This window comes from Choloepus didactylus, chromosome 15 (genome assembly GCF_015220235.1).
Source record: "Choloepus didactylus isolate mChoDid1 chromosome 15, mChoDid1.pri, whole genome shotgun sequence".
Taxonomy (NCBI): Eukaryota; Metazoa; Chordata; class Mammalia; order Pilosa; family Megalonychidae; genus Choloepus; species Choloepus didactylus.
The window spans coordinates 4105146-4130447 of record NC_051321.1 but is presented as its reverse complement, the minus strand read 5'-3'; positions in this window follow the sequence as shown (position 1 = coordinate 4130447).

Sequence of the window (25302 nt, the reverse complement as noted above, 5' to 3'; positions counted from 1 at the left end):
CAAGAGGCTGGTAAACTGCACTAAGTACGGATGGATTTCACCTTCTATGTAACAACTGCCATCTCCCCCTGCCATCCCTCAACCACATGGCAGGCAGCAGTGGGAACTGCAGCCAGGGCTCCTGGTACAGCTTGCTGGAGCCAAGCTGGGCAAAAAGATCACTGTCTTCCAAAATTTGGGTTTCCGTGGTCTGACTGCTGATCACTGCTTTTGATCACTCCTGATCACAGTGGGAGGGTGGAGGGGGGCAAGGAAGAAAGCCATGGTTTCAACCCCACAGGGAGATTGGCAGAGGAGTCAAAGAAAGGAGCTTTCTCTCTTTCTTCCCTCTTTTTTTCTTTCTTTCCTTCCTTCCTTCCATCCTTCCTTCTTTCCTTCTTTTATTCCTTCCTTTTTCCTTCCTTCCTTCCTTTCTTTCTTTCCTGTCCCCATTTGGAGGCAAAAAATAGTTTGGAAAAGTCTAAAATTGACAGCTCCAGCCCTCAACAATCAAAAGAATCCATCAATCCCAGAGGAGTGGGAGAATAAGATTCCCAGAGATACAACAACTTCATACTCAGAATGTTGAATTATCAACAAAAATTTAGAAGCACACAGAGAAAACAGAAGGTTTGGCCCACTCTCAGAAAAAACTAATTTGACATAAACCACCCATGAGAAAGCTCGTACATTGTAAATATCAGTCAGACTTTAAATCAGCTGCCTAAAATACATTCAGTGAGATGAATGAAACCATGCACACACAAAATAAATAAATAAATAAAGGAAATTAGGAAAATATTGTCTAAACAAAATTAATAAATAAAAATTATAAAAAGGAACCAAGCAGAGATTCTGGAGCTGAAAAGTACAATAATTGAAGTGAAAAACTCACTAGAGGGTTTCAACAGTAGACTTAAGCAGTCCAAAGAATAGGACAAGAGAACTTGAAGAAAAGACAATTGAAATTACCCAATGTGAGGTGCAGAAGGGAAAAAGAATGAATAAAAATGAATGGAGCCTGAAGGACCTATGGGACTCCACCGAGCATGAAAACATCCACATGACAGGAGTCCCAGAAGGACGAGAGAGAGAGAGAAAGGAGCAAAAAAATTGTTTGAACAAACAATGGCAGTAAAGTTACCAAATCTGATGAAAGAGATGAATACACACATAATGATAAAAGATTCAATCTAGAAGGAAGATGCAATGATTATAATATTTAGGCACCTAATAACAGAACCCTAAAATATATGAAGCAAAAACTGAAAAATTGAAAGGAGAAATAGATGGTTCTACAATAATAGTTGGAAACTTCAATATATCACTTTCCATAATTAACAGAACATCTAAACAGTAATGTATACAGAAATAGAGGACTGGAACAACACAATAAATCAATTACATCCAAAGACATCTGTAGGACACTCCACTCAACGAGAGCAGAATGCACAGTCTTCTTAATTGCACATGGATAGACCAGGATAGAACATTTTAGAGGCTGTGAAACCAATCTCAATAAACTTTTAAAAGGTTGAAATCATACAATGTATCTTCTCTGACCACAATGCAATGAAACTAAAAATTAAACAAATATGTGGAAATTAAACAACAAATAGGTCAAAGAAGAAATCACAAGAGGAATTAGAAAATACTTAGAAACAAATAAAATGAAAGCTCATGAAAAATGAAAACATACCAAACATACCAAAACTTATGGACAGTGTTCAGAAGGAAATTTATAGCAGTAAATGCCTACATTAAAAAAAGAAGAAACATCACAAATGAATAATCTAACTTCACAGAAATAGAAAAAGAGAAAACTAAATCCAAAGTTAGAAGAAGAAAGGAAATAGTAAAGATTAGAACTGAAGTAAGTGAAACAGATAATAGAAAAGCAGTAGAGTGAATCAATGAATCCAAAAGCTGGTTCTTTGAAAAGATCAATAAAAATGATAAACCTTTTGTCAGATTAACAAAGGAAAAAGAGAGAGAATGCAAATAACTAAAATCATGAATGAAAGAGATAACATTACTACCAACCCCATAGAAATAAAAAGGATTATAATAGGGCACTATGAACAGTCATATAACAAACTAGATAATAGATGAAATGGACAAATTCCTAGAAACATACAAATTATCTGAACTGACTCAAGAACATGTTGAAAACCTCAACAGACTCATCAAAAGCCTCTCAACAAAGAATAGTTCAGGATTGAGAAAGCCTTCTGGACCAAAGCGGGAAGAGAAATGAAACAAAATAAAAGTTTCAGTGGCTGAGAGATTTCAAATGGGGTCAAGAGTTCATTCTGGAGGTTATTCTTATGTATTATGTACATATCCGTTTTTAGTTTTTAATGTATTAGAATAGCTAGAAGGAAATACCTGAAACTGTTGAACTGCACCCAGTATCCTTGATTCTTATAGACAATCATATAACTATGTAGCTTACACACTGGGACCATGTGATTGTGAAAACTTTGTGGCTCACGCTCACTTTATCCAGTGTATGGACAAATGAGTAGAAAAATGGGGACAAAAAGTAAATGAATAATAAGGGGGGAGGAGAGGTGTGAAATGTTTTAAGTGTTCTTTTTACTTTTATTTTTATTCTTATTCTTATTTTTATTTATTTATTTATTTTTTGGAGTAATGAAAATGTTCAAAAATTGATTTTGGTGATGAATGCACTACTATACGATGATACTGTGAGCAACTGATTGTACACTTTGGATGATTGCATGGTATGTGAATATATCTCAATAAAATTGCGTTAAAAAAGGGCAAGAGTCCAGAACCAGATGGCTTCACAGCTGAATTCTAACAAAGCTTACTGGAACTAATAAATGAAGTCAGCAAAGCTGCAGGGTACAAGATCAACATGCAGAAGTCAGTTATGTTTCTATGTACCAGTAATCAACAATCTGAAAAGGAAATTAAGAAAACAATTGCATTTACAATATATTCTAAAATAATAAAATACCTAGGAATAAATTTAACCTTCGAAGTGCAAGTCTTATTTTAGTTTCTCTGCTGGTAACACATATACCGTACAATGTGTTGGCTTCACAACAGAAACATATTGGCTCATGGTTTCAAAAGCGAGAAGGCTGGCTTCCTCCTGGGTTTGGTATCTTCTGGGTGGCCGGCAATCTTTGGGGTTCCTTGGCTTTTCCACACATGGCGGGGTCTTCTCCTTCTCCTCTGGGTTCTGTTGACTTCCAGCTCCTGGCTGCTCCCCGTGGCTTCAATATCTGTGTCCAATTTCCTCTGCTTATGAGGACTTCAGCCATACTGGGTTAAGGACCACCCTCATTCATTTTGGGCACAGCTTAACTATGACACCTGCAAAGGTCCTATTTACAAATGGGTTGACACCCACAAGATCAACGGTCAGGACCTGAATATGCCCTTTGTGGAGGACAGGGTCCATCCGCCAACCCTTGTACACTGCAACCTATAAAACATTTCCAACAGAAAATGAAGACCTAAGTAAATGGCAAGACATCCTGAGTTCATGGATTAGAAGACTTTTTATTGTTCAGATATTGATACTCCCCAAAGTGTTCTACAAATTCAATGCAATCCCTGCAAAATCCCAGCACCCTGTTTGCAGAAATGGGAAAGATGATCCTCAAATTCCTACAGGATTTCAAGGATCCCTGAGTAGCCAAAACAATCTTGAAAAAGAAGAACCAAGTTGGAGAACTCACACATCCTGATTTCAAAACTTACTACAAGTCTACAGTAATTAAAACAGTGTGGTGCTGGCATAAGAATAGACACATGGATCAGTGGAATAGAACTGAGAGCACAGAAATAAACCTTCATATCTACGGCCAGTTGATTTTCAACAAGGGCACCACATCCATCAAATTAGGAAAGAATAGTCTCTTCAACAAACAGTTGAATGCAACTGGAAATTCCACATGCAAAGAATGAATTTGGAGCTCCGGTCTCACCATACAGAAAACTTAATTCAAAATGGATTAACTACCTAATATAAGAGCAAAAACTATCAAACTCTTAGAATAAAACCTAGAGAAATACCTTCAGAACCTTTTATTAGACAATGGATTCTTAGATTTTACATCAAAAGCATGATAAACAAAAGAAAAAATAGATAAGTTAGACTTTATGAATCAAAATTAGAAACATTGGTGCTTAAAATTGCATTATCAGGAAAGTGAAAAGAAATCTACAGAATGGGAGAAAATATTTGGAAATCATATATCTTATAATGGTTTAATGTTCAGAATATATAAAAAAAAATGTAAAGAACTACAACTCAACAACAAAAGTCAGACAACCCGATTTAAAACTGGGTGTAGAGTTTGAACGGACATTTCTCCAAAGAAGATATACAGATGGCCAATAAGCACATGAAAAGATGATCGACATCACTATCCATTAGGGAAATGCAAATCTAGACTACAATGAGATACCACTTCACTACCACTAGAATAGCTACTTTTAAAAGAAAAAAAAGAACAAAAAATAACAAGTGTCGGAGAGGATGTGAAGAAACAGGATCCCTCGTATATTGTTGGTGTAATGTGAAATAGTGCAGTCACTGTGGAAAACAGTTTGGCAGTTCCACATAAAATTAGACATAGAACTACCATATGACCCAGCAATTCCACTTCTATGTATATACACAAAAGAATTGAAAGAATTGAAATATTGAACAGATATTTGTACACCAGTGTTCCTTGAAGCATTTTTCTAATAGCCAAAAGGTAGAAACAAGCCAGGTGTCCATCGGCAAATGAATGAGTAAACAAAATGTGGTATACCCATACAATGGAATATTATTTAGCCATTAAAAATGAAGTTGTGATACATGGTACAACATGGGCGAACCTTGAAGACATCATATTGAGTGAAATAAGCCAGACACCAAAGGCCAAATGTTGTGTGAATTCTCTTACATGAACTACCTAAAATAAGAAAATTTACAGAGAAGAAAGGAGAATAGTATTTACCAGAGACTGGGGAGCAGTGGGGAATTGGAAGTTATTGCTTAATGAGTATGAGTTTCTGTTTGGGATGATGAAAATATTCTGGAAATAGATAATGGTGAAAGTTACACAACATTTTCAATGTACTTAATGTCACAGAATTATCCACATAAAAATGGAAAAAATAATGTTTATTTTATGCATGTTTTACTACAATAAAAAATGGGGTGAAAAAAAAGTTAGGGATTGCAAGACAGACAAAATAAGGGAGTGCTGGCTTGTTTACAAAAGGGATTCTTCCCAAAATGATTAGACATAGAATTCCATGAAGAAGCTAACTCCATGGGACGATCAAAATGATCTGCTACGAAAATTTGCCCCTGACATCTCCAAAACCCTACGTAAGTAGTAGATTTACAACGTGAACCAAGCTGGTCCAGGTTTGATCACAGGGCTGTTTGCCCCACTCCCAAAGCACACAGGGTGCAGGACGGTGCTCGGTGGTGAATGCAGCCCAGCCCTGAGCAGGCATGTCCTGCAGTGCTCCATAAATGCCGCTTTGGCCTTGGCACACCTGCTCCGGTGGAACCGATGACAGGGAGATCCAGCTTCACCCCTACCGCTGGGAGCTGCGATGGAGGGCCCCTTCCTCAGCTTCCTGGTCAAATCTGGGGATCCTCGGACTTCCAGGAGCCCCTCAGCCACTGTTCTCCAGAGTAGAGCATGCAAATAAATTGGAGTTTTCTATTTGATGGCATTTTAATTAGTATTTTACAGTTACTTGAAAGCATAAACAATATGCTAGTGCTATGGCACATGTAGATTGTTGATAAAAAATTAAGTACATTCACACTGGAGGTATATGCTCAAAAAGTTTCCTGATGAGAATTTGTAATCAAAACCTTGAGAAAACATAATCCCAGACTTAGGGCTATATCTATTCATCAAACAGATGACTGATTGAATCCACCCAGAAGTTTCTCATTTTTATGAAGTACTTGCTCTCTTTATTTCTAAATAATCCTCTTTGTCTCATTATTAAAGGATGCCTGCAAACCTGTATGTGGTTTAAAGTTTGGAAATTTGGACAATAAAACCTAATTTTTTTTTTTTTTTTTTTTTAGAAAAAGGAATTACCTGGAAAATTTAGTCATTTAGAAGGTGCTTACTAGCAAAATATATTTTTTCACAGTATTAAAATGTGCTAACCCAATTTTCCACAAACCACACAACTCTCTGAAACAATAGAATTAAAATGCCTGAAAATCGAACATATATTTCATGCCTAAAACTTCCTTTTCCTCAGCATGTGTGAACATTTTACAAATATGTTATTTCATGGCTCCAGAGAGAAAGGGAATGTGAGAGTCTCAAAGGAAATTAGCTGTGAACATGAGATGAGTTCAGGCTTATACAATTGTCTAACTGAACCACCTTCACCTGCTATAAAAATATTAATTCTTCAAACCGAAATACATATAAGAGTAGAATATGAGCATTACAGAAGGAAAGTGCTACCTGGAAACACTGAGCGAATGAAAGGAAAAAAAGAAGAAAAGTTTTCCATATTGCAAATACAAGGCAAGAAAAAATCCCAGGAAATAGAAAAAGGAGGAAACGTGAAAATTCACAATGTTGCCAGTTGTAAACAGTGAGCTCTCTGCTGCTGTGAACAGGTGTGAATCTGCAAGAGCTGCTTTGAAAGAACTTTACTGGGCAGATCCAAAGCCAGGTGCCAATGATGCTCATTTGGGTGGCTTCCTGGTGGCCTCAGTGCCGTTCTGCTCGACGATTCCTTTGGTATTAGATTTCGGGTCGTGTCTCAATGTCCCAAATAATGAGCTAAATATGGGTTCGGCAAACTACAGCCCATAATCCAGGCACTGTCTGTTTTTGTGAATAAAGTTTTATTGCAGCTCAGCCATGCTTGTATCAATTTATATTCCTACCAGCAGTTTACAAGTACAACTTTATCTACTCCCTTACTAGCAGTAAATATTGTTACTACATTTAATCATTGCCATGCAGATAGGTGAAATTTTGTCATTGATATTCTACTCTGCATTTCTACTTGGAAGTTAAGAGTTCAGGCTTTTGGTTCACCTCAGATCTATTCAAGCTTTAACTAGTTGGTCAAGGGATGAATCCATGTGTTCCTCAGTTTCCTCATATGAGAAATAAGAATAATAACAGTATTTAAACCACCAAGAGTTGTTATGAAAGCAAATGAAATAATCAATGTAAAGCACTTAAATATGAAGGAAAAAATACCACCACATAGTGGGATTTATCCCATGAACTCAAGGTTGGTCCAACATTTTAACATCAATGTGTACCACCATATTAACAAATTAAAAGGAAAAAGAAAACATACAGCCATCTCAAGAAACTCAGAAAAATCATTTGACAAAAACCGACATCCATTACTGATAAAAAGTCTCAGCAAAGTAGGAATAAAAGAGAACATCTTAAACCTGATAAAGAGCATCTATGAAAAATCAACAGCTAACACCATAGTTAATGGTGAAAGGCTGGGTTTTTTCTCCTCTTATGATCAGGAATGAGACAGGGATGTTTGCTCTCCTGACTTCCATTCAACATTGGACTAGAAGTTCTCTCCAGGGCAGTAAAGCAAGATGGATGTGTAGGTAGGTAGTAGGTAGGTAGATGATAGATAGATAGATAGATAGATACATACATACATACATAGATAATAGGTAGATAGATAGATAGATAGATAGATAGATAGATAGGTAGTAGCACCTGTATTGGAAAAGTAAAGCTCTAAATATTTGAAGATTATGTAATCACTATTATGGATTGAAATGTGTTCCCCCAAAAAATGTGTTCAAGCACTAACCTCCAGGCTCAAGAACATGATCATACTTGCAAACAGGATATTTGAAGATGATATTAGTTAAGATGAGGCCAAACTGCACTAGGGTGGGCCCTCAGCCATTAAGACTGGTGTGCTGGTTTGGATGTATTGTGTCCCCCAAAGCACCATGTTCTTTAATGAAATCTTGTGGGGGAAGACATATTAGTCTTGACTATGTTGGAATCTTTGGATTCAGCTGTTTCCAAGGAGATGTGACCCACCCAACCGTGGGTAATACCTTTGATTAGATTATTTCCATGGAGGTGTGGCCCCACCTATTCAGCATGGGTCTTGACTAGTTTACCGGAGTCCTATAAAAGCTCACAATAGAAGGACCTCAGAACTGATGCAGCTAAGAGAGACATTTTCAAGACAGCAATTGAAAGTAGACTTTTGCTAGTCCAGAGTTTGCCTGGGGGAAACTAAGAGAACACCCCCAGACACCAAGAGAGAAACATCCTGGGAGAAAGCCATTTTGAAACCAGGACTCTGAAGCAGACACCAGCCACGTGCCTTCCCAGCTAACAGAGGCTTTCCGGACGCCGTTGGCCATCCTTCAGTGAAAGTACCCGATTGTTGATGCCTTTTCTTGGACACTTCATGGCCTTCAGACTGTAACTGTGTAACCAAATAGACCCCCTTTATAAAATCCAATCCATTTCTGGTATTTTGCAAAATGGCAGCATTAGCAAACCAGAACAACTGGTTTCTTGATCAGCAGAGGAAAGTTGGACCCAGGCAGACAAAGAGAGAAGATGGCCATGTGACAATAGCAGAAACTGAGATATGCCACAGATGGCTAGCAAGCCACCCCCACAACCCTACAGACTTCAGTGGAAACTCAGCCCTGCTGACACCTTGGTTTCAGACTTTCAGGCTCCAGAACTGTGAAAAAATGGATTTAAGCCATCAAGATTGGGACACTTTGTTAAAGCTATCTCGCAAACTGAGACAATCACTTATGTAGAAAGTCTGACAGATTATACCAAAAAGCTACTAGAATTAATAAGTGAGTTTAGCATGGTTGCAAGATGCAAGATCAATGAACAAAAATCAATTGTACTTCTATACTTGCAATAAACAATCCAAAATGGAAATTTAAAAAATAACACTGCCTATAATAGCATCAAAATACATGAAATACTTAGTGATAAATCTGATAAAAAATATACATGTCCTGTAACACTGAAAACTACAAAAACATAGCTGAGAGAAATTAAAGACGTAAGTAAACAGAGAGACAAATTCAAGGGTGTGAAGACTCAGTGCTATTAAAGGGTCAATTGTCTCCAAATTAATCTACAGATTCAATGCAAACCCATTTCCTGAAAGCTTTTTTGTAAAAATGAACAAGCTCGTATTAAAATTGAAATGAAAATGCAAATGATATAGAATAGCCAAAAAGATGCTTTGAAAAAGAAGAACAAAGTTGGAGGAATAACACTACCTGATTATGAGAGTTACTATAATATTACAGCAATCAAGACAGTGTGATGTTGGCCTAAATATTGACAAGTAGATAAATGCAACAGAGTAGCAGCCCAGAAACAGACCCGCACATATATGGACAACTAATTTTCTACATATTTGCAAAGGCAATTCAATGCAAACAAGATAGTCTTTTCAACAAACGGTGTTGGAACAACTGGGTGTGCATAACCAAGAAACAAAACAAAACAAAACAAAAAGACAAAATGAATTTAGCCCCTTATCTCTCACCATATACAAAATTAACTCAAAATGGAGAAAAAAACCTAAATGTAAAAACTAAAACCATAAAACTTCTATAAGAACACATAGGAGTAAATTTTTGTGGCCTTGATTTAGGCAAAAATTTCTTAGACACTACACCAAAGTATGATCCAAAAAAAATTGACAAATTTGGACTTCGTTAAAATTCAAAAGTTTTGTTCTGCTGAAGACAAACCACAGACTAGAAGAAAATATTTGCAAGGCATGTATCTGATACAAGATTTGTATCCAGAATATATTTTTTTAAAAAACTCTCAAATTCAATAATAAGAATGAACACAATAAAAATAAGAGAAGCTTGAATAGACACTTCACCAAAGAAGATACACGTTTGACAAATACGCACATGGAAAGAAACCCTACATTGCTAGTCATTAGGGACATACAAGCTAAATCACAATGATTTACCATCACACACCCATTAGAACGGCTAAGAATAAAGACCAACCATAGCCACACTACATTGGGGAAGTACTCAAACTCCCATACCCTTCCGGTGGGAACATAAAATAGTACAACTGCTTTGGCAAACAGTTTCTTCAAAAGTGAAACATACACTTACCATTTGACTCAGTCAAAAGACAAGAAAGCTATGTCCACAGAAAAACATGCATGTAAATGTGCATAACAGTTTATTTGCAATTGCCCAAAATTGTAAACAACCCAAACGTCCATCAACAAGTGAATGGACAAATGAATTGTGGTATATCCTCTCAACAAAGCATTTCAGCAATGAAAAAGAATGAACTGTTTTTAAAAACAAAAGGAATGAACTATTGTTAGACATGCATGGATGAATCTCAAAATAATTGTGATGAATGAAAGAAGCCAAACATAAAAGGACACACTGTGCAATTACATTTATGTGAAACCCTAGCAAATGCAGAGCGATACGTAGGGATAGAAAGGAGGTCATTGTTTGCCTGTGGAGAGACAGGAGGGGAGAATCACACAGGAGCACAAGGAAATTTCCGCTCTCTGGTTTTTGGTGATAGATTCACAGGTACAGTCAGGTGTCAAAACTTATCAAATTCTACACATTAAATATGTGCAATTTATTGTATGTCAATTATACCTCAATTTATAATACAAAGCACTGAGATAGTGAGAGATAGAGGACAGTAGATGCTCAATAAATATTAATTACCCATTGTTACTATTGTCCCTACCAATGTGTATTCTGCTTGGTGAATTGCCTCGCCATGGACTCTGATGATTTTCTACTGATTTAACTTTTTCTTTTGGTAATGTTATTTTTTAAAAGAAAGAAATTAATGAATCATAATTTTGAAATATTTCCTCCTGCCATTCCTTTGCTTTTTAACTTTATCTGTGCCATAGATATATTTAGGCACACCATCAGTCTTTTTCAAGATGGTTTCTGATTTTCATGCCATATTTAGAAAAGGATGAATTTGATTTTAAATATTCTGTCTTGTCTACATTTGCCATCTTTATTGAAGTATAATTTATATACAATAAAATCCACTCATTCTAATTGTACAATCTGATGAGTTAAGCAATTTTTTACATTCCCATAATGACCATAATCTTCCATCATCCCCAAAAGTTCCCTCACACCCCACCCTCCTGTTTCTTTAGCTCCTGGCAAACATTTATCTGCTTTCTGACAATTTTCCTTTCCTTGAATTTAATATAAGTGGTTTCATATAAACAATTATGCAATAAACATTCTGTCTTTTTTATCTGGCTTCTTTCACTTACTGTAAGATTTTTGAGATTTGTCACCTTGTTCCTTGCATCAATATTTCTTTCTTTTTATTGCTGAGTGGCATTCCTCAGTATGGATATACCAAGCATTTTTTATCTATTCATCTCTTGAAGAACATTTAATTGTTTCCAGTGGGTTGCTGCTTTGGGGTTGTGGTTTTGGTTTTCATTATGTTTTGTTTGGGCTATTATGAATAATGTCATTATGAACATCTGTGTACAAGTCATCGTGTGAGCATATGTTTTCTTGGACAGATACCTAGGAGTGTGATGACTGGATTGTATGTTTAACTTGCTAAGACGCTGTTTTCCAAAGTGGCTGCACCAATCTTCATTTCCCCCAGCAATGAATGAGGGTTCAGTTGCTCCGTATCTTGGGCAACACTTGGTATTGTCACTTTTTATAATTTGGGCCATTCCAGTGGGTGAGTAGCGATTTTGTCTTATCTTTTGTTAGAACTTATTTATGATTCATATATCCTAATCCGTAGTAGCTTTCGTACCCAGGACCAAGATTTACACCTAAAACTTCCTTTATCCAGGCATTGAAGGGGCTCAAGACTTCCAAAGAGATGGTGATGAAAAAGTAATATGTGCCCCTCACACATTTGCCATCTAGTTAAAGAAAGATTTTGAACATAAATTGAGTTTTTATAATATACCATGATGACTTGAGTGTCTTTATGTAAGAAAGAAAATAAGGAATTAATCATTAAATGGAAAGAATTTCAAGCACTTTATCCTATAGGCTTTTCTAAGTAATATCAAAATAAAGATAAAGGGAAAAAGGATGCCGACGATTAAATCTGCAGGTAGCACTTCCATAATACACTATATGGTTCATTTTATTAAACTCAAAATCATGGTTGAGTCCGAAGGGAATGCAGATAAGGAGACCGTGGCATTGGGTCAGAGGTCAGAGTGGAAACACAGGCTCTCCACACTCCTTTTCACAGGTGTGTGCTGGGGTGGAGGGAGAACATAACCCTTTACACCCTTTATATATAAATAGGCGTACATACATGCATGCATGCACTCAGGTACGAGTAATTGGATTTGGATTAGAATGAACCTGAGTATTAATTCGGTACCTAATTACATATGTGCTTTTTTAAACGAGGAAATTTTATCAAGCAGTGTCGTCAAAAGCTCATTTTAGCAGCCCTTTCAGGCCCGCGTGTGAGCCTCGGCAGGCTAAAGTCACTGTCCCCTTCAGCAGCCTTTTCTGCCACTGCAGCTGTGAAGTGACGGCTGTGACGAGCCAGGTGGGGTGAGAAGCAGATGTGCAGGCTCATTCCTTCTCCTCGGGACCCTCCCCGCGGTCACTGAGGAGCCATTGCCAGCATCTGGCCAGTTTGCACCCAGACCAAGGCTGGGTTCCAGACCTTCTTCATTGTGTCCCTCTTTGGACTGCCCATTCTGCTAATCCACTTTTGGCCATCTGGTTAAAAGAATGTCTTGGGTATTTGTTATCAATATTCCTTTATATTCTTAACGTTAGGGAGAATTTCCAAAAAGTATGTGTGCCTCATCCAATGCCAAGATTTAGGGTAGTAAGTCTCAATCCAAACTCATGTGCACATCATCTTTCCCAGAAAACATACTGGGATGTTTCATTTTAGAGGCTCTGGAGCTGCAAAGAGGCTGAGCAGCTTAAAAAGAAAGAAACAAACTGTGCAGTGACCTTTATTTCTCCCAAGATGGCAGAAATATTCAAGTGTGGACCCCAAATACACAATATACACTTCTTGCAATTATAATTCAAAAATCAGAGATTCTTTACACTCTTCCTAAAAATGCATGTGTTCATCTGAAGCCACACATAAACAATATGCTTTTCTCTTCTATTTTATGCACAATAAAAGTTATATAATGCCACCTAATCATTACTCTTTTTTTGGTATTATTTCAAGAAAGGCGAACTTTATTTCCTAGAAATTAAGAAGTAAAGTCACGGTCCTTGTGGTTTGAAGAATTGGGGCAGAGATAAAAAGGAGATTTTCTCCCTTATCGCCTTCTTCCGTCAACAATTGCTTCACCGATCCCTTCATCATTAACACCACATAGTAATAGTAGGCTCCTTAGCATCATTTAACGCTGTGAGTTTGGCTGTGTGTTTTATGAGACACCTGAAAGGATTTGCCAAAGAATACCCCTCCTGTAAGCCACCTGTACAGAATCGACATACAGGCATTGTTTCCAGAAGTAAGGCACTGGCCGAGGTCTTGCCTTTTCCCAATGAGGCCCCCTATTAATACATATCTGTGCACATTTTTATCAGAGGAACTAATAAGACGATAGCGGGGAGGCAAAGTTAGCTATTAGATAACAATTCTCCTGCCAAGAGCCATAATCCGACACAGATTGAGCTGGGCATGGTAGTCCATTAATGGTTCACAGCTCATACAATAATGACCTACTAACCTGTGCGGTGTTGCTCTCACATTTTGCCATCCCCAGGGATGCTACTGTCACGGTGTTATCTATTGCCTGCTTCCTTATCAAAGAAAAAAGCAGAGCTGAAATGTATGTACGCATCCAGCTCTGTAGTTCATTGCACACGAAGCCCAGCGACTGGGGGAACAATAGATTTATAAGTTTATCCTACATTAAACCAAACATGCCTGACTGCACTGTAAATTACTAAATAATAAACCAGGTGGTGTAAGATCCTGACTTGGACAGAATATAAAAATCTATCAACCTGTAAAATACAATAACCATAAATGTGCTATGTAGCTGATGGCTCAGTCAGGTAAACCATCCACCACCCGGATCCAAGGCTTCAGCAAGAAAATTGCAACAAAGGCATGCTAAATTTTAAACTTGGCTCTCTTTTCTTTTGTGCTCCCTGTCAGCAGGGGAAAGATCGCTGGGTTAAAACACTTGAGTGCTTGTTTTGTTTGTTCGATTTCTTTGTCTGGAATTGGCCACTTTCCTTGTGCTCTGAAATGCCTGCTGCGCGGGGGGCTGGTCTCTTCCAAGATGACGAGGGACTGTGTAAAGGTGGCGTCGTCGGTGCTCAAACTTCACGTTCAGATTAGCTTGAAACACTCCACACTGGCTGGAGAAAGCTGAAAACACAGGAAAGATGCAACCTTCAGATGATATAAGCCTTCCTCCTGAGAAAAATATTTTAAAACTGAGCCAACTCAGTAAACCTCTGCCCTAAATGCCACACTTTGCCGGGTGTCTCAGAAATAAGAAAATGAAAATCAGGTAAATTGTGCTCGATCTTCCCTTGCCATCCCCTACAAGAGAGAGTCCATTTGTGTGAATTGTGAGGAAAAAATAAAAAGATGTTTAATTTTACTCAGTGAGAGATTCCAAATTGATCCCACAAATTGCGATTCCAAAACATACAAAGCTAATTAATTCCTTTTTCAGGGATTTTCAATAAGCAAACCAGGTTAAGTTTATATGATTTACAAACAGTGTTTACATTCATAGAGGTGCAACTAATTGCTACACGGTTTGACATCATTACAAGCAAAATGCTGGGGACGCAGACAGTTTAATTAGGGGTGGTTTCGAGTTCACAATTACCGTTAGAGGTTTTCTAATATGCTTATGCGCAATGTAGTGCTGAAAAGTGATTACATTTTGCCTGCTGTCTGCCCGAATTTTGAGTGAAAAATTATAATCCCTGTTTAAAAGGTTGAGCTCATACACTTTAGATTTCTTTCTGAATCACACTGACCTGCTTGGACCGCTCAGATTAATCTCTTCTTATTTTGCACACCAGATGTAAGGTGACTGCGTGCAAGCATTCAAATGTACCACGAGAGCTCCTTAGAGCATTTTCAGGGAATGCTGAAAAGCTTCTTGCTTAGCAAGACATTTTAGAAGCAAATTTTACCTCCTACATAGATCAGGTACAACACCAGCCATGTTTATAAATAATTTACTTCCAAATTACAACTCACTTTCCATTTCAGTCAATAGCAATTGTTTTGCCAGGTTTAATTTTAAAAGTTCCATCTAGTTAAGTTGCTATCTTCTGCAATAAATTCAAGTTGCTAATGACAATGTGTCACTTTGAAGCACTGGAAACTTGAACGAGGCTGGAACTTGAGGTCCGGCAATTAGAACACAGGATATCTGGGCTCTAATGAGCCCTGCTTCCATCCCAGAATGACCAGGAATTTATCTCAAATGTTGATCTCCACATAAAGCATTTTTAACAAACCTATAACCAAGAACCAAACATGGCAGATTCTAGAACCCATGGGAATATGCAAAGAAAGAAAAAAAAAATTCATAAGCGTTTCCTGCCCTCCGACTCTTACAATTTAGCCCTGGAAAGGGGAGTGTAGCCAGGGGTAGCAGGGGCTCCCTGCTCGTATTCCTGACAGCTAAAAGGAAGACAAGTTCAAACAACACTTGGCAGGAAAACTTAAACTTCAAAAATCTGACTCCTCCACACGTTTATCATCCACACATTTTCCTAGTTTTGGCTAACGTGCTCACAAAACATTTGCTATTCACCTGGAATATACTCTGCATTCTGGTGATTCGGTTTTGAAAGATGAATAAATGAAATAAGATTCCCCAAAGCACATGATTCCACAGTGTATGTAGCACCTTTGGGAGCACCCTGGGTTTTCTCAGGAACCTCAAAATGCAGACTTGAGAGAAAAAGTGTTCAACAAACCTGCGATTGTCGGTACCTGGGCTTGATGAAAGAAACTTCAGCAGCTAAACGCATCTCACAAGCCAGTGCCTCCAAGGCTGGCAAAGCAAAAAAAAAAAGAACCATGGCCGTAGAGCTCAGTGTTCCAGCCAAGCAAGAAAAAAAAAACCAAAAAAATAAAAAAATAAGAAATACTCACGGTAACGCACTCATAACGGGCAGTCCTTGCTTCGGGGCACTGATCTGACCCTTCGAGGAACAGATTTACCTTCATCAGGAGTAATTGTTGGTTTTTCTGTTCAAAATCAAATAACCAGTTTCTAATTGATTTTAATTAACTTGAGCACAGCACCAAAGAATTACACATCTTTGTTATTAAGTAATTGATAAATTTTAGATCTAAAACTTTGAAGTTGTGATACATGATTAAAGCACTAAAAATTGGTTTTAAAAAACCATCTCTCTTGTCTTCAGCAGACCACAGACACATTTTTCAGCCCACTCCATTGATCTTTGGCATCACTCTAAATTCTCTTTGCGTAGTCTTCTCTTGGATCTTCCCCAGTTCCCTTTCTCCTTCCTCCTTGCTGAAGTGCCCTGCTTCTGATACCCGCTACTATCTCCAGCTTCTCTCTCTGAAAAAGTATACCTGAATGCACCTATCTGCCCCACAGGAAGTTTGTAAGTAAATAGGTCGTGTCCACTGTGAGTATCCCAGCCAGAGCCTTTAGCTTTAGTCGCTCCCCTAAAGGAGTGACTCTACTTGGAGTAGAGTCTACTTGGGCTCTACTTGGAGCCAATTCAGTGTTGGCCAATGCTGGGTCCACATTCAACACTGCAGTTACAAAGCAAGGCTTGACCTCTGGTTTCAGCACTGACGGAATGAAAGCCAAACCATCTAATCCAGGCATGGCTAAGACAACTGACAGGCTGCTGGGGACTGAATCACGTCTTCCACAAGAGACACGCTCAAGTCTTAATCCACATTCCTGTGGATGTGAACCCATTTGTAAATAGGACCCTTGGAAATGCTGTTATTAGCTAAGTTGTGGAATCATTTCTGAATAGGATCTTCAAAGATCCTTTTTAGATGAGGCCAAACTGAGCCAGAGTGGGCTTTAACTCATGACTAGAGGCCTTGTAAATAGAGGAGGTACAGTGGTGGGCAGCCAGCAGAGGCCAGACGTCAGTAGAAGTCAGTCAAGAAAGCCACAAGAGGAGACCCAGGAGACAGTTCTCCATGTGATGGAGGCAGAGACACGAGCTAAGAAACTTCAGAAGGCTACGGACTCTATGGCTATCGAGACGTTGGTTTTGAACTTCTAGTCTTCAAAACCAAAAGACAATAAATTCCTGTTATTTAAACTAACCCATTTTGTGATATTTGTCAGAGCAAAGGAAGACACAGGCCCCTGCTGAAGTATTTCATCTACCTCCTCAACTTCTATGTGATCATCACCAAAGGGATCCACTTCTTCCCCTTCTGCCTCTGATTCTTTTGACTCTTCTGAACATGCCCCAGTGCTTCACTTTGTAGAGACTTAATACATTGCTGTTTAATTCATTCATTCCATAGAAATTGATAGACCCAAAACACGGTACCTGAGCAAAATTGAGTCACGTGACACCAGGTAGAAAGCCCATACATGTCTACACTGAGACCCATTATACAAGATTGTCAGAAATAAAGTGCTTATCACAATTTCCTAACAATGACCATTCCCAACTCCTATAAAAGAGAGAACATTTTTCCATCCTCTGACCCAAAGAGTGTCCACATGTGATAGGTTCAGAAGGCCCCTGACATCCATGGGGGACATGTGCTGAGAACTTGGGCATCACACATAGACTGTAAAACAAGGTAACACAATCCAGATTGTGTCTGGCACAATCGAACAGCAGGCATGGCAGGCTCTCCCCACTGTCCAACCCTCAGCCTCCATCAGCGAGTCATCTCTGCATCAAGCGAAGCACACGCTCCTGTGACTTCACAGGTCACTTTTTCTTATTACTATATAGATTCTCAGAAGGACTCATTCCAGTACTAGATCTGGGCCACCACCAGGCATTTCACTCTAGACTCTGTCCACAGTTCCCCTTCCTGGCTATGAATGGCCATTTTCCTCACTTTCTCTCCATTCCCAGCATTAACAAATATATTTTCGTGTGTGTCAGGTGTAGGAAGAGGCAGGGGGGTATGTAGAACACTTCATCATGAGAAAATGAATTTGAGTCATTTTCAAGAATTAATGAGTCCACAAACACAAGAGGAGAAACACAAAGCTGGATCAAAAAGCTGCTGTGTGTTATCTAGGCTTGGTCATCAGTTAAGTATTCATTGCACACAAAATCCATTTCGTGGCACACAAAATCCAAATGTGAGGCTCAGCAAAATTACAAATGACTATATGCCATGGATCTCCCAGGTCACCTACAAATAAATAGCCAAATCCACAAAGGTCAAATCACAAATTCTAGTGGTGTGCTGAATTAGGTCCCAAAACCAGCCATGCAGTCCACTAAACCTGCAAATGCTCAGTCAACTTAACATGACAAAAAGGGTTCCAAGTTCATCTTATTCTTTCAATTGGAATATGGCCCTATTCCAGCAACATCAGTTAGTCACCAAAGACCCCTGATCAAATTATTTAATTCCTAGACATTGCAAAGAAGTATATCAGTTAGGCTGCTCTTGAGTACAAGTTAACAGAAAACTCCCATTGAACTGGCAAAGCAACAGGAAAGTTTATCTCGTGAAAAGAATTCCTGAAGTGGTGTGGTGAGAGTACAGATTAATTCAGTAATGGAATGAGGAATTCTGGTTGTCTTCCTCTTCGCCTCTACCATCTTCAGCTCAGCTCCTTTCCCGGCTTCTCTCAGTTTCAAGGATCTGCAGCAGGACAGCATCCAGCAGGAAAGAACAGTCTCTGCTTTGATGCCTCTTTCTCAGTAATTGAAACCTTTCACAGGAGTCCCTCAGCATCTTATTGGCCAGAAATGTATTGCATGCCCCAGCCTAAACCCATCCCTGCCTAGCAGAAAGGAACAATTGTGATTGGCTTAGAGCATGTATTGCAAACTGAAATTAATAAACTGAAGTGAGTACGTCCAAACTTCCATTTTTCAAAATTGATATTTGAGTCCAGATATGATATAAATGCTCAAATACATACCCCACCTACGTACTTGTGTGCTGAGCTGTGATGGGAGGTGAATTTCTTACTATGAATGATGGCCAAAATAGTTTGAGATGCTCTGGCTTTGACGAATCCTGACCTGCTCGCAAGATGGAAGACATAGCCTGCCTTCTCCGAAGCACATGCACTTGTAAAAAGAAGGGAAGACTGAACAATACAAGGTTCTGTGAGGAAGGCAGAAGCGGCAACCCCAAGGAGGTGGGGTCTCAGAATGGGGGAAACAAGAGTCAAGAGTACAGAGATGCAAAAGGATGCGTGGCCACGCATCGCCATGAGCAGGCTGGTGTACCCATGGGCCATCTGTGGGGGCCTCTAGTTCCAGAGTTGGTTGACGTGACCACGTTTCCAACCGAAAGTGTGAAGCAGATATGGCAGGGTGTGGATTACAGGCCAAGCAACGGACAGCCGATTTAATTTAAAAACTGGAAGAAGTGTCTACAAGGATTGTTGCCATCTGACAAACAACTGAGTGTGTCCTAGCCAACTGCAAACTTTATTTATTGATTTCCCGTGATGTGCTTTATGATTCTGCTGAAATCATCACGTGGCTTTTAACGGCGTTGACTCAGGAGAGAGACATGTTGAGTTCTGTCATCACCAAGATGCCTTCTGTCATCGTACCATCTTCTGAACCAGACGTCAGGAAATTCATATTTAGTGAAGAAGGAAATTACTTTGGGTATGTATCATTCAAATCCTTAAGGATTATTGGTTAATTAGGAGCACAGTAATGTAAATTTGCCTTGTGTCAGGTTTCAGGAACAGTAAAATAACATAATTAAGCAGAGAGCAAAGCAGATCACAGAAGCTACTCTTCACCACAAATGTGTACAACAGCTAAGCCCAGGGCTTCAGCCTGGACACGGGGAAAAACGGCCACGCACTGCAGATGCCAAAAATGACTTCTAATAGCAAGAGAGAAACTGTAAATTTGACTTAAATACATTGCTCTTTCTTATAAGAAGGTTTCCATAGAAAACCTTATTAAATTGTTAAATAATGCATTGAAAAGAAACAGGAGTTATTCTTTTTGGGGGAAAAAAACTGAATGCATTTAAATAAGCAAAGTAAAGAGCTGAGTAAAAATTTTCTAGATGTAGATACCCTAATAAAATGAGAAAAGCAATTTTAAAATGGCATTTCCTAATTTTGACTTATTTTCGGGCTTTTGGTTACATGCACAAAAGTATACATAAAAACGTACAGCTGCAGCTGAAGTTAATCGCCCCAAATAGCTCAGTTAATCCCGATTCTGAAAACAGAAGCCCCTAAATGGGGAAGCTGATGAAATCTTAATGTTCACTGCAAAAGAAAACATTACCATTGGCCAGACAAACGTGTGAGAAGGCAGTTGTGAAAATCCCAACAAGTTCTGAAAGTCTTGAAGTTTGAGCAAAATCAACCGATGCCATCTTGCTCTATTCCATTCTACGGGTCTGTGGAATGGGAAAGAAATGGCTGGTTTGGCCCAACCAACTATGTGCAAAAACTGCTTACTCCATCCACGGGCGTCTGGGGGCTGGAAGGGCTCTAATGAAGTGAAATGCGTTCTGCTGACACCTCGCCGGCAGCTCCCGTTGAGGGTTCTAAAACTCCAAGTCAATTTTTCACTCTCCCCAGTGCTGCTGTAGGGAGGCAACGAGAAGCATTGAAACAATGAGAAGATAGGGAACTGAACTGGGATGGAGGTGGAGACCAAGACAAAGGATTAAGGGAGCTGGAAGTTGCACGATAATTAGATAGGAAGAAAATCTGTGTTTTGAAAGAAAGGGAACAGAGTGAGAACAGAGTGGTGGGGGGTGTGGAGTGAGGGGTGAGTGGGTGAAACAAAGGGACAGACCGTCCCCACTTGGCTTGCATAGAGACATAAAACAAAATTGTTCTAAAACCTGGTCTGCAAAAGTCAGTGGAAGCATGGATCAGCCTAAAGGTTCAAAAGCACAGCTCCCTGTGATAAAGGAGCAGCCAGTCACTTCCACCATGCGGCCTGTGCCAGGAAGAAAGCTCCTCAGTGCTGCCTCAGTGCTGAATAAAAATATCAAGTGTACCTCGACGTCAGCTAAGTTTCCCTTCTACTTAGAAACCCAGTCGAGGGCCGGAAAACAGCAGCCCCTGGCCCATCAGCAAGGATAGCCTGATTTATAACCACTGTTTTGTGTTATAATTCAAGTACCTTCAGGGCCCTTTCCAAGACTAATGAATGATTACAAAGTGCTGCATTGTATCTCATGCCTTCTTTCCTCCCAAATCAAATCCAATAGTTATGCCTTGGGAACATGTCCTCCAAATCAGGACCAGTTTCCAAACTTGTCCACTCATGGGCCATAATCAGCACTCTTGGAAATGCAATTTTGCCCTATATTACTTTATATTACTCCTTCAAAAATACTAATAAAGAGCCTTCACCAAGAGCTAGCGCGTCACCTATCCACTTTGGCGATTCATTTTGTTAAGCCGCGCCTGGGTCAGGCTTATAAATCCCAAAATGCAAAACAGCAGAAAATGCTCTTTGGGGCTTAACCACTAACTCCACATTCTCCAGAATAAATAACACATGAGCTGTAGAAACTTCACTAGAGACTTATATGTGCATCTCACCTTACTGATTTTTAAGCCCCAAAGATTAACGTAGCACATAAGGTAACCTGGGATAAATCCAACACTATATGATTTTTAAGAATTCAAGTTGACTATCAGCTCTTTGTACCTTTTCTAATATAATTGTGCGGTCAATGATATTTACCGCCCTTTGAAAATTGGGTCTCTATATTCACCTGCCACTGGATGATCAGAAGGACCAAAGAAAACAGTCATTAGGTTGACAAAATGTCCCATACATCCATGTCAGTTAAAAGAGAAAAACAAACAAAAAAAAATAGCCAAGATCTTCCTGGTGCCCCCCTTCAGTATTCTTGACTTCTGTCATAAAGCTCAGGCCATATGTTTTTCCTTCCATTAAGGGGAGTCTTCACATAGCCAGTGTGGAGGTCGCGTCAGAAAGAATTATTGACTTATAAGCATATCTTCCCCCACCCTGCTAATGATTTCCACAAATACACCCACTGATCATCTATTTTTATGGGCTTCTCAGAAATTACTGGGAGACCCAGGGGGCCATTTGGGGATCCCGTGCTTAGGGATTTGACAGGTAATGTTAATGAGACTCACATCCAAATTTATTTCAGGGTTTATTTATTTGGAGTAGAGAGTTCTGGTGACATGAGCGGTGCAACCGGCAAGAGAGAAAAGGGAGCAAGGAAAGGAGATGGGGAGGGGGGGGGAGGGGAGGAGAGCAGCTCAAAGCCCCCTATAAAGCAGTTTCCAAGAGGACCATTTACTGCTCTTCTATAGGGACTATATCCGTCTGCCCTCATATTGTCAAGCTGACAAGAGGAGGAAAAAAAATTAACCAAAAGCCAAATCAAATAAATGTGCAACTCGTAATTCTGCAGCTAAAAATTTACCCCTGAGGGATAGTAACAACGCACCATAGATGGCATCCCCCTCTCCGGCCCTCATAAAGGGGGATGATAAGTGAAGCTTCTCTCCTCCAGTACCAAGAGGCCCGGCCTAGAACAGTGCCAGTCCCGGCTGCTTCCTCTAGTCTTGTTCAACAACTTATTTCCATCCTTGGTTGGTGGGCAGCTGCTCTCCTCCAACGTGATGTCAACATTCCCAGCTAAGCAACGTGTGTCTGGACCAGCTCTGCTCCATCGGCCTAGGGATGCCCCTTGGCTCCAGCTCTGGGGTGCACAGGAGGCCCCTACATTGCATGCTGCACGGACCACAGATGTCTGCAAAGGGAGCGTGGGAAAGCCTCAGCGCACGGGCCCCACACCAAGGCTTGCCCGTCCACTCCCTTGTTTGACTCCAAGGCTCTCCCGTGGCTTCTCCGGCGAAACCTGTTCTAATGAAGGCCGTCCTTGCTCCCAAGTTTCAACCAAACACAGGGATAAATCAGTCCCTGGAAAAAGTCAGCCTGCTGCCTGCCATTAATTAAACTTCCTGGAGGCAGCCAGGGATTCAAGGTGAAATGTTTCTCAACCCTTGAAAGCAGTCACCCTCTTCTCTTTAGACTTTTAGTTGTATCTCGGGTCATATCTACATGCTTTTGTGTTTGGGCGAGTCACCGGTACACCCAGGGATCCCGAATGTACACCGTCCATGAGAGAGAATCACAAAATAACTGGGTGCTTCATGCCACCCCAGTTGTCCAGAGAATTACATTGCTATTTGGCAAAACTCAAAAACGTTATCTGCAGAGCACCATCTTGTGGCGCCAGCGATGCCCTCCACACCCCACTCCCCAAGCAGAGGGGCTAGGCCCATACCCCCTCCCCAATCAGAGGGGCCGGGGCCTGAGGACTAGAAAGCTGCTGGCAACACGTGCTGTGTCCTTGGCACCTTGGGTTTCTTTTAATCCTGAAAGAAGAGACAAAAAACTGTAGAGGTGGGCAGGTATGTTACCACGCATCCTGATGATTCGCTCAAATTCAAACCCGATTATTAGATTAGTGAAAACGCAAAGATTACTGAATAGATTAGTGAAAATGCTAAGTATGTATGTTTGCCAAGGCCTCTCTCACAAAGAGAAAATGAAAGAGAAAAGCCCAACTATTTTATAGCCACCAAAAATAGCCATAGTCAAAAGTATTAGAAGGTGCTTTCATACACATTGCTTTAACAATTTTTATCCAAATGCATACACTTTTCATCGATATGCATTTATATGCATATATATCAGCCCGATAAATCTAACTGATATTAATTTTTCACTATGATGGTTTATTATCATTATTTCCATTTTGTTGTAAGAAAATATAAGTGGACAGCCAATATGTCTATTGAAGCTCAAATACAGTTGATAAGAGAACTAGATGTCAATGTCCTCACCTATAAGACATTGATTTACTAATGTTCATTATTTCTGTGATTTGTCTACCTTCTCTCACACACACCAAAAGTGTTAGTAGGACATTTTTACTCAGATTGCCAAGGAATATTAACCTCTTTTGCTCTCAGTTATAATTCAGTTAAATTTCATACAAACGATGCTCCTCAAGAAGTAAACATATATATTTTAATAAGACATTTAAATGTATTTCGACTAACTGAAAATGGAGTTTTTGCAGCTTCTTTGAGGTAAATGTACAGTATTAGTACCAAAATATTCCCCACTCTATTAAGTGGAACTATGACTTCAATATATTTATTTGTCTACTCAAACTCGCATAGGTAAAATTGCTTTCCGTCAGCAAAAGTAGTCTACAAAGTCCTTGTTTTTAAAATATGCATTCAAGAGTTCAGCCAAGGAAATATTCAACGGGACTGTGCATTGTAGCCGTCCTCTCGAAGGGTAACCAATAAAGAGCTGCTGCTGCAATCATTTAGGTTCGAGTGTATATTGTAATAAAACAAATTCCTAAATGAGCCAATAAGGGACCCGTGAAGGTGACAACATGTTTTAAGAAGTAAGGTCTGTTTTTTATGTTTTTAAAATAGGAACAAATGAATCACTGTCAAAAAATGTTTCTAGTTAATAATTATTTGCTATCAACACTCTGTTAAATTAGGATTTTCTCCTGCTTGGGTGATAAGATCATTGATTAGCTGTCACTTTTAGATGCTGAGTGACACCTATCTGAATTAGAACGGCCTCTTTGTACTGTTTTGTTTCCATTACTATAAGCATTTTGACTAAAGGTCTACTTTGAGGATTTTCGGGCTTAGTATTTGAAATTCCAAACCCGCGTTCTAGAAAACACACAAACACGTTTGGGAGCAAAGGTGTTCTCGCCAAAAGAAGACAACCTCAGATCTGCAGAGTACTTGTTTCATATCATGAAAAGGTCTAGGCAAATAAATCAACTAAACGTAAAAGTAAAATGTCTAATAACCCATTCCTCTTCCTCCTCCTGCATCACAAAGCATAAAACTTTGCATCAAAAGACCACATCCTAAGAATGAATCAAAAGACTCTTAAAGTAGTCTATGCCCCTACTTCTGATGACTAATTTGCCTTCTCCATGGCAAAGCACTCATTTTTTATCTCAATTAATTGGCACAATATTCTTTTCCACCCATCATAGGGGTGGGGAACAGTAAATTCCCTCTAGGTGAGAACATAAAGCAAAATTCAGCAAAACAAACCAAAAAAAAAAAAAAAAA